The sequence below is a fragment of the Hibiscus syriacus genome, unplaced genomic scaffold, assembly GCF_006381635.1.
Source record: "Hibiscus syriacus cultivar Baekdansim isolate YM2019G1 unplaced genomic scaffold, ASM638163v2 tig00117032_pilon, whole genome shotgun sequence".
NCBI classification, from domain to species: Eukaryota; Viridiplantae; Streptophyta; class Magnoliopsida; order Malvales; family Malvaceae; genus Hibiscus; species Hibiscus syriacus.
In genome coordinates this window covers 1,667,503-1,677,875 of record NW_024063532.1, presented here as the reverse complement: position 1 = coordinate 1,677,875, position 10,373 = coordinate 1,667,503, and positions in this window count along the sequence as shown.

The window sequence follows — 10,373 nt, the reverse complement described above, 5'->3', positions numbered from 1 at the left end:
GGCAACCCCTTTTTACTATTTACTAAATTTTTATTGTTTATTTTTCTTTATATATTTAGGTACCTAAGGAATCTACAAATTCGGACATCACACATCATTTTGTATGGTGCTTCATCATATTCAATGAAACTTCGACATCAATCTGCACTCTGACAATGTCTCTTTTAGGCAATCAAACCCAAGAGTACCTCTCACCGAGGTCACGACTGCATCCATCACTAAACACGGGGATTATCTATATTCCTTCTCTTATACTTTAATTTTACATCTTTAATTTTACATATCAGGACATATGCTTTGAGTGATGGAGTAGAGAAATTAGAGAACACTTGCATCGCATTATCGCTCGCTTATTTATATGCTTGAAATTGAGTTGCCTTGGTTGATTTGTTGAAATATCTTGTTATTAATCTTGAATTTTGCTTTGTTTCATTGAGTACCTTCTAAGTTTATGATCAATCTTTTATCAGATTTAGGGTGCATGATAGTAAAAATGACAGGATTAGTATTCCTTAAAATTTTTCTCTTGATGTTCCATGGATCTGTTGGTTGATATGTTTCTTGACTCGATACATGTTACCCTTTCTTGTGATATTTGAGCCTAAACAAGCATACCTTCTTATTATTTCTCTTTTTTTAATTGAGTGTGCTAAATTAATTTTAATATTCTAAAACTTGTGATTAAATGCATGTCTAGACCGCATGTTGAACTTGATGTTTTAAGATGATTAGGGCACTTAGGATTAACCCACTTCTCTACCCAAATTGCCTACCCATTTATTTTTATCCATTAGTGAACCAATTTTGTGTCTCTATCCCTTTCTTCGCTTCACCACATTATAAAACCCAAAACCTTTCATTTTTATTTTTCTTCTATTTTGTCACATGTGTCAAGACAGAGATGAATTTATTCCACGAACAAAAAAAAATCAAGAGAAAAAGGAAAAGTATTCGGAAAAAATTTTGGTTCAAATAAAGTGTTTGAACATAACAAAAAAAAAGTAAGAAATCAGCAAGAAGAAAATCAAAAAATGGGAAGAAAAAAGAAAAAGTTGATTTTTGATTATACTTCTTCAATTTTATTTACTTAGTTGAATTCATGGCTTGAACTAATGTATTTTTGCATCTCTTGTCTTGAAATTTAAACCCAATCTTTCGACTTTATCCCTACCCCAACCTAAGCCCCGTTACAACCTTATTAATGACCCTTTGATTAAATGCCTCATGTTCATTCTAGTGGTGAAGACTTGATTTCTTACAAGCATATGGTAATTTCTTCATTAATCTTGGTTTTGAGTGATTTCTTTCACCCAAAACACTTTGAGTGATATTGAGTGAATTCTTATGAGGTATTGAGTCTTGTTACATTGAAATTAATAGATAATTGGGATATATTGGCTTTTACTTAAAATTGTTACTAGTTATGCCTATTTGCTTGATTGTCACCTTGTTTTTTTATGGTTGATGTGATAATTGACTTGTTTGGTTTTCTTTGATACATTGTGAGATGAAAGATTGATGATTTGAGATTTTAATAATTGATTAAGGCATGCTTGAGGACAAACATTAAATAAGTGAAGGGGAATTTGATGAGTGTTTTATTTGGTTAATATTTTGTTATCAATTAATATGTGTTACCTCCTTTTAAAGTGCTAATTTGGGTTATTTATGTTCAAATTTGTGCATGATTCTATTTTCCAAGAAACAACAATTAAATGGCAAGTTAAAAAGATTTTCCTACTTTTTGGGAAGAAGTCGGTTCCAACTCTAATTAGAAGATCAATTCAGGCGCCAATTATGATGAAATAATCCAGTAAGTAATATCAAATGATAAAAGCAAGGGGAACCTCAATTCTTTAAGAATTAAAAGTTGTAATTAAATTAAAACATATTAGATTTTATTTTTATTGAATTAGGATTATAGTTTTCTTAGAATTCAATTAGAAATTAGGATTTTTAGTTCTCTATTAATTAGGAATTAAGGGTTTTAATTTTCTTAAGAGTTAGTATTTTATTTTCATTAGGTTATCTCAAAGTTATAAATAGCCTCTAGGGGTGAAGCTTGAAACATGTTCAAAATTTAGTATAGAACTGATTTTGGCTTTTTCTTTGTTTTAGTTTCTTTCAATAAAATTATTTTTCTTCTTCATATTCTCTCTTTTTCACATGCCAAGTATGAACTCTATCGTACTTGGCTAAACCTTTTCTTAGCTAATAGTTGAGCTACGACTCGATCCGATCTCGTGAGAAATGCAAAAGCACTTCACATCTTCATATTCTTTCTTGATTATTGGAAGATAAGGAGAGACAATCGACCTTTCTTCAAGCATCTCAATATCTTTAATCCAATGAGTGCACATTGGCTTGATCAACGTTTTGATCTACAATTGGGGAAGATAGTTGGCTTGTAGCAAATTCAATTCCCTAAGAACAAACTTAGTGGCGATCTGCTAAGGGAAATCAAGATCAGGTTTGATTCTCATCAAGACACAATAATCCGAGCGCGGGCTTTTCTAGTTCTTAAAACAACATTGGTGTTAATATCGATAATAGATATTAATCCAAGCAAGGGATAAATTTCAAGTATTGCTTTTGGAAATTAGTTCATTGGAGAGAAGAGCAAGTTACAACAGTTGTGCCTTGTAGACTGTAACCGGCAGGTATTCTAAGTAAAATCTATTCCAGTGATCGAGACAGATTAAGACAAAGCGAAGCTAGAGGCAATCTTTTATCTTAATTAGTTCTCTACAATTTATTTTTCTTATTCTTATTACTTTCACTTTAGTTTTATTTTATTTATTTAGTTACTTGATTATTCAAAACCCATTTCTTAATTCTTTTCTTTTATATGTTTCCTGGTTAGCATAAAATCAAATCTAAGTTAGAAATTTCTGAATCCCTGTGGACGACCTTTTCTTCCCTATTCTGCGTTTATAGCTTACTTATCTGAGAAAAGGGCTTATTTATTTGACAATTACAATGCTTGTCAACTCTTATCCATTATATATGCTAAGACAACAAATATTTTTGCCAACTTATGCTTCTGTAAGCTCTTTAAATTATTTAAACTTTGAAAAAATCTCAGATTTTTCCTTAATAAAATAGATCCACACATATCTAGAAATATTATCAATGATGGTCACCATGTACTTCATCCCACTAATGGAGGTTTGTTTAACAGGTCTAAACGCATCAAATTGGATCAACTCTAACGACTCATATGCTCTATAGTTGGACTCTTCATATAGTAATTGATGTGTTTTTCCACACTGGCAACCTGCGCATATTAAGTATACTCTCACTTCAAGTTTTTGGAAGTCCTTTTAACATTGACTTCTTCATCATCATTTCTAATTTGGAGTAGTTGATGTGACTTAAATGTATGTACCACGGGTTTGTTGTCTTGTTCCTTCTTGTATTACAACATATGTGATTTTTGCAAACATCACATAGATAGAATCCAACCTTTTTCCCTTCATTATCAACTCTTCTGCAATCTCAAGGTTATGATATGCCTTCACATCTTTTGGATCAAATAGAATAACATGGCCCGAAGAAGTCAATTGTGCTAATGAAAGAAGATTTTTCTTCATTCTTGGCATTTGGTAGACATTTTAAAGTGGAATCTTAGTGTTATTGTTATGAAGAGAAACTATTGTATTGTCAATATGTGTTATTTGTAATGTTGAGTTATTTGTTGTGACCACTACACAAATTCTCTTATATTCTGTAAGATTATGTAGTTTCTCTTTATCACATGTCATATGGTTCGAACAACCTAAGTCAATGATCCAATCATTTTTATAATCAATTTTACAAGTTGTCATCGTGAGAGTTAATTATTTCTCTTCTACTATGAAAAATGCCTCTGCATCCCATTCTTCTTCATTGTTGGAAGTAATAACATTACACTCCACAATTTTTTTATTCGACCAACATGTTTTTTCCATGTGACCTTTCTTCCCACAGTTGTAACACTTCCCTTCAAACCTTTTATTGTTGTCATGGTTTTTAGAACCTCCCCCTTCATAAAAGCTCCCTTCTCCCTTATTTTTATTTGACCTAGCATTGTCACGCTGCTTGAAGTTTTGTTTGCCTCTATTGGCATAGAGTGCCTTTTTTTCTTTTTTTGAAAAAGACTCCTCCTATCTGTATAGCTAATGCTTCTTGATTAGCTAACAGATTTTCAAATTCTACAAGTGATGATTGATTTTTCCATTCTTGTATAGGGGCCAAAAAACTCCTTATCTCTAGCTTTAAACCTTGGATAATGATTTATTCCATCCTGGTATCACCAATAGGAGCCGATGGGTCTAACTTAGAAATCTCTCGGCATAACAACTTTACTTTGTGAACGTATTGTTTGATAGACATATTGTCTTGTTTCATAGACAACAAATCATTCTCCAGAAGTTGGAGCTTCGTATCGTTCTTCTTAAAGAACAACTTGGTGAATATTTTCCAAGCTTCATTTATGGTTTTGGCACCATGAATGTGTTCTGGTATATTTTCCTCACTGTTATCTTCAAGGCGAACATTGTTTTGCCTGTTTTTTATCTTCCATTTTGTTAGTATGCCATTTGCATCATCTACTTCTGGTTGCTCCACTTCATTTCCATTTACAATCTCTCATAGGTCTTGTCCTTGAATATATGACATTATGCAAGTTGACCATGTATTGTAGTTGTCATTGTTAAGCTTCCTCATTTTGTCGACATGTAAGTCAGTTATATTGTTGACAAAGGATTCTCACAAAATTGAAAGAAATAGTGAAAAGTAGTTTGTAAATAATACACCAAGTAAGTCTCCAAGAAAGAGAGATGGATCACACAGATTGCTTAAATATCAAGTCTTTCAAGTACTTTCTTAGACATGCACCGTTACACTACCACACTAGTTTAGCAACAACCGAACAACCTTCACCAAAGCTCTAATACCAATTGTAGAACACCACGCAACAATAAATGCTCAAAATAATAAGAAGAAGATAGAAGTAATCAAATGGAAGAATACTTGATTTATTTGGTATATTTGAAAGATAATATATAGTGTCCTTTATATATAGGCAAAGAACCACGTAACCTTCACAAACATTAAATAAATTATTAAATTCTAAGGTAAACTTAACAACTTTTATTAAAATATAACATATACTTAATTTAATTAAGTATTGGTGTTGATATTTCAACAGAAAACATATCACCCTCTTCATTGTCTTTTTTCTATTTTTTTTCTTAATTTCTCGTGTTCTCCTAGCAATGGCTCTAATTTCATTAACCTTTTCATCCAATCTATTGAGTTTTAATCTATAACCCTGTTTGTTGAGTTTTCTTAATATATATCTAAAATTTGTTTATACTTTTACTTAAGAAGTGAAATACTTCTTTATCTTTGTCATGGAACTTAACCAATTTATCAATATTTCATCTCTCTGATTCTTTAAATGTCTCATCATTTTGTTTGCTAGGTTGAAATTTGGAAAATATTCCTTAAGTGTAGTTTATTGATGTTTTCCTTGTAGTAGTACAAGCATTGAATGTTCAAGTTATTTTAGAATTTTGTCTGAGATTGTGAATTATTCTTTCTGTAAATTTAGAAGATGTAGCTCTTTTTATTTATGTACTGTATGGATAAAATGTATAATTTCTAGAAAGCATTTGCATGTCTTCTTACTATCAATTATGTTATTTTATTAAATATAGGTGCCTTGGCTTATCAACATGGGATGATACTAGGATGGGACATAATGAACATTCTTATTCTCCCGGTCAATGTTTGGCGGGCGAATCTGGCTCTTTTTCTTCTCATGATTTTATTGTACAAATGTTTTTGAGACCACAAATCTTCATGATGATTCATATTCAAGTGATGAAGCTAGCAAAAATCATGTCTCTACTAATGAGGAACTTGATGCTAGAATCTTTATTGTAGAAATACAATCTAAAAAATAGCTCTCCAAAGTCCAATAGTTTGTGTTAAAAATGATATGGTTGTTCGATTTTAAAGGCTTGAATTTGAAGAAGAAGAAGAAGAAGAAGAAGAAGAAGTGAACCATGATTTGATATGATATATGTATTATGTTTATAAAAAAGTATAAAAGTTGAAGTTGGTTTAGTTGTTAAGCTTTAAGTTTTAGTTTTAAAGGTTTGTAGTTCAAATCCCCCTAAATGCAAATATTATAATAAATATTTTTAAGTAAAACGACGTTGTTTTGGGTCTTTTGGGCATCAAAATAGCTTCACCAAAATGATGTAGTTTTGGTGAGACATCCATGTTAGCAACATTACGACACGCAGCTGACATGTCATCATGTCGTTAGGTCATTAACGACAGAGTGTCATAATTACAATTAAAAGTAAACTTTAGTACTAAAATTGACAAAATTAAAACATTTGTGGTATAAAGGAGTCAGAGCTTAAATGTTGATGGTATTTGAAGTAGTTTACATATATATTAAAGTATAATAGTATGAATTTGTCTATATGTATAATAATCAAACACATTTATATAAAATTCATAATTTTGAAAAGTTAGGGTTTTTCAAAAAATTTAAAATTTTGAAATTGGTAGTAAATATGTATAGAATTTAGCAAAAACATGGGTAAAATCAGCAGCCCAGTAAATTCTAAACATCAATTTAACTCATATTCAACTGAAAATTAAAAAAAATGAAAATGGGTTTTGAAAAATTTACCTTGAACCAGATGAAATGAGATGAAAATTAATGAATGTAGCACGATTTTGATTATATATGCAGGTTTATACGATGAAATCCAGTGAGAAATCGACTTAAAAACTACAAAATTGATGAATTTAGAAGAGGGGTCAAGAGTTTATCGGCGGCTACGACTGCTAGGGTTTGAATGAAATAAAAAATTTGGGATTTTTTCTATTTTAAATCTAAACCCAACTACGAGTATCGGTACTCCTCGGTGGAGTACCGATACTTTAGTCCTAAAAGGAACATTATTAATACAATAGTATCAGTACCTCTAAGGATGCTGCAAGAATAATATCAATACTGGAAGAGTAGTACTGATGCTGTAGGAAGAATAATATCGGTACTATATAAATAATATCGATACCCTATACACGAAATGGTAAAAAAACTACATCAATAAAGTCCAAAAATGTCAATTTTATCACCAATTAGGCACATACAACACATTTGACCATATGAGACATAAATATTATGACCAAAACATCAACATTCATTCATCAATACAAGATTAAACAATAAAATCACCTATGAATGTTAGAGTTGTATGAAATTAAAGTTGGAGAGCACCAAAAGATCAAAAGTCAAAATGCCTACTTTAGGGCATAAATAATGGTATAGATAACTCTAAATGGACAAGACAAACATATTTAAACAAACAAATACACATTTAAGAATAATTTGAACATATTTTCAATTTTAATGAAAATCATAACTCCCCTTAACTAATTGCATAGTTGGCATAAAATAAGCCATTTAAACATCCATTTTCATAAAATAATAAAAGCGCATAAAATCATTAAACACAAAGTCAAGGTAGGTTGGTTAGACCTCATTCTCTCTTAAGTTCCCAAAGTCTTTCTTTGTCTAAAGGTTTTGTAATAATATCTGCTAATTAATGCAAATTGTCTACATACTCTGTCGATACTCGATTTTTCATCCCATTATTATTATTATTATTATTATTATCATTATTATTATTATTTATTAATATTAATATTGCTTTTGTAGGCCATGCAAGCAGCCAATCATCATTTTCTTACATGAGATATTCATACACAGGATTGGTGAAATATCATTTTCTTACATCTAGGGGTGGACCACACATGAATATGGCTTTTGCATTATGTCCAACTGGATTTTCCTTTTCCCATAAGTCAAAAAAAATGATGACAGATTTGGCACCACCACTGAAAACTACATGCCACACCATCCATGCTTCCTTATCTTCCATCAAAAGTCAGCAAAACATGCACCAAATCAGCCACCCAAGTCAAAAATATTCGACAAACCTTTACCTAAACTTTGAAATAAAAATAAATCCCAGAAATTATGGGATTAAAACATACATGCTTCAGCACTAATCCAGGGAAGAAGGAAAAAGATGGATTCGAAGCAACCATAAATACGAGGGAGAGTGCAAGAAAAAAGGGGTGGAGAAGCTTTGTTAGCTCTGGTCCTATAGATTAATTACAGGTGCCATGGTTCAAGAAAAAAAAAGGATTGGAGCAAGGGACTCTCAATTTTGAAAGAGGGGAAACAGTTTGTAAAAGAGGGGGAGCTTCGACTAAGCTACCTAGAAAAAACAGTGTGTAAATGGGGTTTTTCCTCTTACAAAGAGATTAATACAAACACAGGGTTGTTCCTTTTTCATCGAACCAAAGCAATACATAGAATCAAAAGGGTATTTATTTTTAGTTATTATTCTACATTGCTTTCATAGTTTCCTTATGTGTGCATGTATGTTGCGAAATAAATAATAAAGAAAAACTAGAGAGGGATTAGAAATTTACTTGGATTGTACGAATTCAAATGGAGTCTTGTTGACTCCATTTGTTCTTGGCTCGTGCTCTGTTATCAAGAATAGGGGTAGAGATTAGTTTAGTAAATATAAGTTTTAAAACAAAACAAAATAGAAAGAAGAAGGTAGAGAGGGCTGCGTGGGTTTGAAGAAAAAGATGAGTGGAGAGAAAAGTGATGAAAACAGCTGGTTGATGTAGGATTAGTTTAGGTTTAACCTTTAGTTAGCTTTTATATTAAAGCTTTCGGATAAATTACTCTTCGGTCCTTCAAACTCTTGCATTTGTCCTTTTAGTCCAGTATTGGGTTGTTATTAATTTATTTTTTTATGGCATATGACTTTGGTAATTTTTATTTTGGTCCCTATGTTATTTTACTTGGATTTGCTTAACTTTCTACATTTGAGATGAAGTTCTGTTTTTTTTTTATTTTAGTACCTCAAGCATGTTCATTTCCTTATTCTGTGATTTTATATTTCTGTTGTTTGAATTTGTATATATTTGTTTTGGTCCTAAATGTTCATAGTATTATAACAGTTATGATACCCACACTGTTTAATTATTTATATTAAAATATGATGTTTTGCTTTATTTCATGCTAATAACCTTTAGCTTTTATTTTGTTCATTTTAGCCATTACGTTGTTTTCCTGAATATGTGTGATATATTTATTTAGTTTTTAGGTTCCTTGATTGTCAAAATGCCATCATGCATTGATATTTAAATAACAAGATTTTTTTTATGTCCAAATTATCACAATACATGCGCAGATGTATTTATATATATATATATGTAAGTTATAATGTATATAATTTGGGTATTAAAATGTCATCGCATGTTATTCCTATATTATTTATTAACTAGATAATCATATTATTACTTTAATTAAATGTTGCATGCTAGCCTCACATGCGTAACTCGACATTATTACATAAATTGATTAAGGGTAATATTCGAGCATTTTAATATTGTCGTAAAGTGACTGTCTTAACGTATAAGAAAGTTATTTTCGGTAATTTTAAAATGAAAGTCTATCCTATAAGTGACACCAATTAAAATATATTCATTTTTAAAATTTGGGGACTGAGGAAAAGATCGTATTCTTTTAATTAAATTCATCGAGAAAAGACAGTTAGATCGAATCTATGGTCTCGTCTCTTGATATTTAATTAATTGAATACCCTTATTCTCATTAAATATTGGTAAATAAATAATTAATCAATTGCTTGATAATTTTTTTTTTACTTTTGCATGTGTTTTTAAAGGGTTTTCAAAATAATAATGTTCGATCATAAATAATTAAATATTATTATTTTATCTCTAAAAATTATTTTGGGTATTATTATTTTAAAATTTAGAATGAAATTTTAATATTTTTTTATTTCAATTGGAGTAAGAATTGATTGCTTCAATGTATGATAGATCATTTCTTCTCGATAGGAAATAATTAAATATTATTATTCTTTCATCCAAAATTTTGAAAAATATTATTTTAGGGGATCATAAATCAAATTAATTTTGAACTTGTACATTTTATTGCAAAGACAATTAATTAATCGATTAGGTACCGATTTAGGGCATTGTGGGGGTGCTAATCCTTCCCCACACGTAACCGACTCCCGAACTCATTTTCTGGTAACGCGGACCTAAATTTGTTGTTTTAATTAAAATTAATTTTTATTTAAAATGACAAAACGTTTTTGGGTGCCCAATCACACCTTAATTAAAGATTGGTGGCGACTCCTCGAACCGTATTTTTATCATAAAGGAATTTCTAAATTTTCTAAACGAGAGGTTTTTTTAATCACATTCACTTTTAATTTAAATTTAATCTGAAGAGAATAATTAAAAATTGG